Source organism: Lepidochelys olivacea (assembly GCF_965140295.1).
Source record: "Lepidochelys olivacea isolate rLepOli2 genome assembly, chromosome: 7".
Classification (NCBI taxonomy): domain Eukaryota; kingdom Metazoa; phylum Chordata; order Testudines; family Cheloniidae; genus Lepidochelys; species Lepidochelys olivacea.
This window is the reverse complement of record NC_140417.1, coordinates 110,412,417-110,420,502: the sequence shown is the minus strand read 5'-3', so window position 1 is coordinate 110,420,502 and position 8,086 is coordinate 110,412,417.

Below are 8,086 nucleotides of genomic sequence, written 5' to 3'. Positions count from 1 at the left end.
GCCGGACGAGTTGCATCCGAGAGTGCTAAAGGAATTGGCGGCTGTGATTGCAGAGCCATTGGCCATTGTCTTTGAAAACTCGTGGCGAATGGGGGAAGTCCCAGATGACTGGAAAAAGGCTAATGTAGTGCCAATGTTTAAAAAAGGGAAGGAGCAGGATCCTGGGAACTACAGGCCAGTCAGCCTCACCTCAGTCCCCAGAAAAATCGTGGAGCAGGTCCTCAAAGAATCAATCCTGAAGCACTTACATGAGAGGAAAGTGATCAGGAACAGTCAGCATGGATTCACCAAGGGAAGGTCATGCCTGACTAATCTAATCGCCTTCTATGATGAGATTACTGGTTCTGTGGATGAAGGGAAAGCAGTGGATGTATTGTTTCTTGACTTTAGCAAAGCTTTTGACACGGTCTCCCACAGTATTCTTGTCAGCAAGTTAAAGAAGTATGGGCTGGATGAATGCACTATAAGGTGGGTAGAAAGTTGGCTAGATTGTCGGGCTCAACGGGTAGTGATCAATGGCTCCATGTCTAGTTGGCAGCCGGTGTCAAGTGGAGTGCCCCGGGGTCGGTCCTGGGGCCGGTTTTGTTCAATATCTTCATAAATGATCTGGAGGATGGTGTGGATTGCACCCTCAGCAAATTTGCAGATGATACTAAACTGGGAGGAGTGGTAGATACGCTGGAGGGCAGGGATAGGATACAGAGGGACCTAGACAAATTGGAGGATTGGGCCAAAAGAAATCTGATGAGGTTCAATAAGGATAAGTGCCTGGTCCTGCACTTAGGACGGAAGAACCCAATGCACCGCTACAGACTAGGGACCGAATGGCTAGGCAGCAGTTCTGCGGAAAAGGACCTAGGGGTGACAGTGGACGAGAAGCTGGATATGAGTCAGCAGTGTGCCCTTGTTGCCAAGAAGGCCAATGGCATTTTGGGATGTATAAGTAGGGGCATAGCGAGCAGATCGAGGGACGTGATTGTCCCCGTCTATTCGACATTGGTGAGGCCTCATCTGGAGTACTGTGTCCAGTTTTGGGCCCCACACTACAAGAAGGATGTGGATAAATTGGAGAGAGTCCAGCAAAGGGCAACAAAAATGATTAGGGGTCTGGAACACATGACTTATGAGGAGAGGCTGAGGGAGCTGGGATTGTTTAGCCTGCAGAAGAGAAGAATGAGGGGAGATTTGATAGCTGCTTTCAACTACCTGAGAGGTGGTTCTAGAGAGGATGGTTCTAGACTATTCTCAGTGGTAGAAGAGGACAGGACAAGGAGTAATGGTCTCAAGTTGCAGTGGGGGAGTTTTAGGTTGGATATTAGGAAAAACTTTTTCACTAGGAGGGTGATGAAACACTGGAATGCGTTACCTAGGGAGGTGGTAGAATTTTCTTCCTTTAGAAGTTTTTAAGGTCAGGCTTGACAAAGCCCTGGCTGGGATGATTTAATTGGGGATTGGTCCTGCTTTGAGCAGGGGGTTGGACTAGATGACCTCCTGAGGTCCCTTCCAACCCTGATATTCTGTGATTCTATGATTCTATGATTCTCTGCTCCAAGGAAGTAATAGGGAGGTGTGTCACCAGTGAGCACAGTGGGTATGGGGAGATTTGCTTTGTGAAGTTATCAGCATCACTGCCTGCATCACTCCTGGAGAGGTTTCAGGATATTTTATGCCAGGGGTCAGCAACCTTTTAGAAGTGGTGTGCCGAGTGTTAATTTATTCACTTTCATTTAAGGTTTCGCTTGCCAATACTACGTTTTAACGTTTTTTACAAGGTCTCTCTCTATAAGTCTGTATATTATGTAACTAAACTATTGTCGTATGTAAACAAGGTTTTCAAAATGTTTAAGAAGCTTCATTTAAAATTAAATTAAAATGCTGATCTTACACCGCCGGCCTGCTCAGCCCGCTGCCGGCCTGGGGTTTCGTTCACCTGCTCCGGGGACCTTGGGGAAGGGGGTGGAATAGGCATATCCCCTCCAGCCCCCTGCCATGAGCCGCTCGGGGAGGGGGCTGGGAGCACCCCCACCACTCCCTAGCCCTGAGCCCCGACCCCTGCACCTCCCTCACACACAGCCCCAGCCCTCTGCCCTCACCCCTACACCCCCCCAGCCCCATGCCCTGACCCCTGCACCCCCCCACAACCCCAGCCCTGGAGTGCAAGGTCTGGCCAGGAGCTGGAATGAGGGAGGAGGCTCAGGGTTGGGGCAGGAGGTTTGGGTGTGGAGCGCTTACCTGGGCAGTTCCCATTTGGTGGGAGGGGTGCAGGTGGGAATGTGGGTGCGTGTGCAGGAGCTCCTGTTTGGTGCTCAGGGTGAGGGTGGGGATGTGGATGTGGGGGGTGCAAGAGTCAGGGCACCCTGACAGTGCATTCACCTGTCCCCAGCAGACAGCAGCGTGCCATTAAAAATTGGCTCGCATGCAGTCTTTGGCACATGTGCCATAGGTTGCCAACCCCTGTTTTATGCCTTGTAAGATGGACTCTGTCAGAGTCATGACTGTCCCTCCAGGCAAAAACATCCCAGGATCTTGGTTACTGTAGACAAACATTAAATAAGCATCCATCCCAAACTCTAGGTGTCTTTCCATTAATTAAAATTGCACAATATTAAAATATTCAAATATTTCCATGAAGAAATTTTTGCCTAATCATCTCAAAGGAATTGTACTTTACTTCTCAAGGCTGGAAAAAAAAAATCCTTTTAAAACATAAAGAAGCAGCCACCATCAACAAATCATGCAGAAAGAGGAAATCTCAAAGAATTTAGGCCCTAATCCTGCAATATGTTCTGCACGGAACAAGCTGCAGGTCAGAGCCTCAGTTTTCCCTAGCTAGCTCCAAAAAAGTCTGTAGATGTGACCTTTTCTGAGGAGCAAATCTAGAATTCTGATCCAGGAAACTGAATCTGCCAGATGTTTGAAAGGTAAACGTTAAAAGATACATGATGGCACATTGTATTCACTAAGGTACATAATCGCTTGGAAAGTTTTGTTACACTTTATTTTAACTTTTTCTTACTCTTTAGTTTTTGTGGGTGACAGCAGGAGTGGGTGTTTAGGAGGAATTTGAATATGGCTTGGTGAAGAGGTTCAGGCAAAGTATTTCCTGAGAAGGGAGCAGCATGGAAGAAGGCAAAGAGGGAGGAAGAGATAAAAGGGATATTAAGGCTGGCATCACTATTAAAACAATGTGATTAAAAGATGGAAACGGAATGTGGTTGAAGTGACATAAGATTTGGCAGCAACATTTTCTACAGGTTGGATGCTTGCACACTTGATCTCAAATTGACTTATGAGGTGGGAATCGCTATAGTGAGGGCAGATCCAAAAAGGTATTTAGGTTCCTAACATCCTGTGAAATTCACATTTCAATGGATGTTAGGAGCCTAAATACCATTTTTTAAAAATCTTCACCTAGATATTCTCAAACAATTTAGTTATTGGGACAATGTGACCCAAGGACCTCTTGATGCCAACTGGCAGAGGGTACAGGGGTGCATAAGGGTTACAGGGATTCCTTGGGTGTGATATTTATATTCTAGCTCACCAAAGAGTGTCATGTTAGGTTTCTGTTGAAAGCCTGTATCACACTGATCATCATAATCTTTGTGAAATATATATGCATATAATATGTAAGGAGATATGTTTATATAGGAAATTATGTTCCTAAGGCCTTGTAGTTAAAAGTAGCTCACCAAAGGTAGCATGCCTTAAGCCAGGTTCCACCAGACAGAAGATCAGAGATGCTTATCTCTGTGGTTGACTATTGTATATTGTGTCTTACAATGAGAGTATATTGGAATACTGAGTCAAATGCTAATAAGACATTGGGGATGTCAAAAGCAAAATTAACAGGAAGAGATAAATGGGTGGGGGACTCTGTGTTAGAGGTGAAGAACAAAGGACAGGACTGGTATATCCGGGTGTGCGGAAAGATGCCTTCACATCCTTCACTGGGGGAGGCAAGCTGCCAGCATGCTTGGCCTTAGAAGGAAGGGTCTCACCCATCCTGGTTCAAAAACATTGTGAGAAGGACTTGGGGTAAGCAGTACTTTGTTAGACAAGAGGGCATCTTGTTAGTTGACTTTAAGCTCTAGATTGTGTGATATGCTTTTATTTGATATGTAACCCTTAGTTTCCAGTATTTCTGTTTGCTATCATATGAATCTCTGTTTATTAAATAAACTTATACTTGCATTCGCTATAAACAAATATACGTATTGTGTGTTAAGCGGTGCTGTGTTCTAAGGTGTACTTTGTAAGCGGCAGTGCATGGGTCTGGTAATTCTGTGAGTGTCCAGTGGATAAAAGACTGGACACTGCAGGGGTATGCTCTGAGGACTTGGGGGTTGGAGTGTGCCTATCACTAATCTGCACAAGGTAGAGTGGAGCCCGTGTAGGCTGAGAGGGGAGTGCTTGTGTTGCCTGTGGCTGAAAGAGTCAGGGCAGGTTCTTCAAGAAGACAAGGCTTCTTCACACTAAGGGTAGGTGGTAGCGAGGTGTCTCACAACCATGGGTAATCCTGGGAAGCACCAGGGACAAAAAAGGAGGAGCAGATATTTTTAAAATATTGTGTGGGGGAAAAAAGAATAGTGCAACGTAAATGCTAATAAGAACCTGATATTGCAAACCCTGACATGTGAGTAGTCGTTACCTCATTGACTTAATGGGGCTACTCGTTTTTGCAAGGATTACTTATGTGAGTCAGGGTTTGCAGGACCAGGCCCTTATCTGAAGGGCATACCAACATGCTCTATATAGAGATATAAAACAAATATTCATGTTTCTTATTTTCCTTTGTGCCCTCACTTTGCACCTCAGATACAAAGTATTTAACTGTGTAAACAATCACTTTTTCATGAACTACATGTAAATTTCATACTCATTTTGTGAATACCTTTTTTCTCTCATCTGGGAAAATCATTTTTAAGTTATATTTCATTTACATTTACTAATTGAATCTAATTGTTTATACAGGTAAACAGTTATAACTGAATTTATTGATATTGCCTATTCATTGACTGACAGATGTGATAGGCCACCATCCTATATTCTTTCCTAATACCCTCTAATGTGAGAAAACTTCTAAGAGCTACACATGTGACACTGTTATAGCCTGCTAGATTCATATGGTTGACACTTTAGGGGTAAGTTTTCAGAAGGATAGCCTCTCGTTTCTCAGCACAATTTGTATCTGCAGAATTAGTGTCCCCACTTTTGTACCCACAATTCAGTTTCAGGTACAAGTCTGAATAGTTGCACTAATTGCAGGCATCTGCAATTCATTTTGTGGTTGCAAATTAATTCTATCTACAAATAAGGTAGCCAACGTTCAGGCCAGCTCTAAATACACCTTCACCTCACTGGAACAAATTAAGGCCACCTTTTACACATACTTGTGAGGGAAAAGCCATAGCTAGGCAGATTGCAACTACTGCACCTTATTCCAGCTTTTACCCATCCTTTACCCCCTCCAAACCTGCAGAATTTATGTTCCACAGGTCATTGACTGTTAGAGCTACAAGAGGATTATTGCAGAAAGCTTCCCTTCTTGGCTTCTTCATGTGTCCTGCAAGTTATTTCTGCCCTTCTTCTGATATGGGAAGAAAGGCCAGGGAGCACACCATGCCACATTAATACTGCTATTGTATGCCTGTTTATGCCTATCTGTACTTTAAAATCAAGGTGGGCTGGTGTTTTGTCCAAAACTTGCTTCAGATTCCAATTCCTCTGGAATTTTCTCTCCTACCAGTTTTCTAGTCCCTGTCAACCAAATGTTCAAGTCATCTGATTTAATTCCTTTTAGTCAACTGATCTAACTTCCTTTGTCACTTAAATTCCTGTCCTGGAGACCTGCCAAACTATGCCTTTTATGAATGCCTGTGAGATTCCCATGGAACATAAAACTACTAAAACACCAGTAATTAAACTCTAGTCTAAACAATGTTTTGATGCTATTGTTTGAAAAATTAATCTAATGAACTGCAGAAGGAAGGTCTAGAGCGATTGCAATGTGCTGCATAATGCATAATTTCAGGCCCCTCATTTAAATTTGCAGGTGTCACGGCAACTTCTCTTTATCTTTGTTCCCTTTGTTTTCCTTACCTGCTGGTAATATTTTCAGATGCAATGTTAGTCTTAGAACCAGTTGTGATTGTTTAATAATGTCATAAAAAAGGGATTATTCTTTCCATCGAAGAAAATACTACTATGTAATAACATTAATATGTGATTCATCATATAAGAAACTATACTGATAAATACAAAAAACATGTACAGGAGACAGGATCATTGGTTTTATTTTATAAAGTCAAACTAGTTTATGACAGCAGCCTGAGCAGTCCATCTTTCCCGTTGGACAGTCTTTATTGGATTATTCAGCTATATATTCTAGTGTATTATAAAATATTTGTAATTTGGTGCTACCATACGTTAGTCCACACTATGATTTTGATGGCTTAAAATGGTCTCACAACTTCTATTTGATTGCTTGAGAAGAGGCTCTGACTGCTGTTGCTACATTGCATACTCTGCTTTTGGATGTAAATGTTTAACCGCTTTACAGATAAGTACATTCTTATCGGTTTCGGTTAATGATTAAACTCCTCTGCCCCCCACACGCCAGCAGCTGGGACCCCGGGGGCGGGGCTGGCAGCCAGAGTCCCGGCTGTTGGGCCGGTGGCAGCGGAGTGCTGGTCCCCGGGCCAGCATGCTGGCAGCTGGGACCCCAGGCATGGGGCGGTAGTGGAGTCCTGGGGCCGGTGGCCAGGATACCAGGCCCAGGGAGGCAGCAGAGCCCAGCGGCCCGGACCCCAGGTGCGGGGAGGCAGCAGAGCCCCACATACACTACCCCTAGTTCCCGGCCTATGTGAACTCCTTAATGGTTAACCATTTAACCAATAGAATTGTAATCAGTTAAAAGGTTTCCATTTAAAAACCCTACTTACATCCCTACACCCTACCAGGATGGATTATTCATATAGATGTCCAGTTTGTAGTTCAAAATGCCCTTTGTATTGCTTCAGATATAACATAAGTGGAATGGCATACCAGGTCTGTGGCCCGCACTGCTTCCCGCAGCTCCCATTGGCTGGGAACAGTGAACCACGGCCACTGGGAGCTGCGGGCTACCGTGCCTGTGGACAGTCAATGTAAACACGAGATTACCTCTCGCGGATTACCCTGACAGGCCACGTGCAGCTCACGGGCCACAGGTTGCCCACCACTGTCCCAGAAGGTGGTACCTCTCTGACAGTGTTTACAACCTGAGTGATTCACCTTAATCACCGCCCCCACCCCACAGTTCTTAGTTCCTGGAGGAGCTGGGGCAACCCTTCCTGCAATAGCTGCACACAGTGTGGGCCCGCAGTGACCTAAAAACCCAATATATTATGGTCCCCAAAGATACTGCATGGGACAGCAGTAGCTGTCACACTCTTTTCTTAAACATTTGCTCAAAACAGTAGTTACATGATAAGAGGGTTTATTAGCATTGGGGCACGATCATTTTTGTAAATTATTTGAAAAATGCGTAAAGAGTCCATTTGCAAGGAAATATTTTTATGGTCACAAATATATAGCCAGGTGGTTTTGATTGTTTTACAAAAGGTACGTAGAGTTATATGGAAGTAAATGTTCCTGATTGATCCCATATACACTTATTTCCACAAAAGATGTCTAATTATATATACAAAAAAGGTGTATGTGTAATATAAATTACATATTACTAGCTGTTGTTGTTGACAATAGGAAATGGGGAATGGACCTAAGAAACTTTTCACAAATATGGAAACAGTACATTTTCTCTTTTGTAGACAGTATTTTGGAAATAAGTTGAAATAATCAAGAACTGAATTTTTGTTCAAACATACTGGGAAGAGACCCTATTGTATTAGTAGATTATAGTCATTGTGAGAATATAGTATTTACCTTGTTTTCATTTTTGTTGACCTAATGGGAAATTTTCTAACATGATTATGTTTTAATACAATAAAATACAGTGAAAAGGAATAGTAGTTTGATTTTAAAGAAAGATGCAAAGTCAGTTAAATGACTTCTAATTTTTTTCTGCACTTTTTCTACTTTTTCT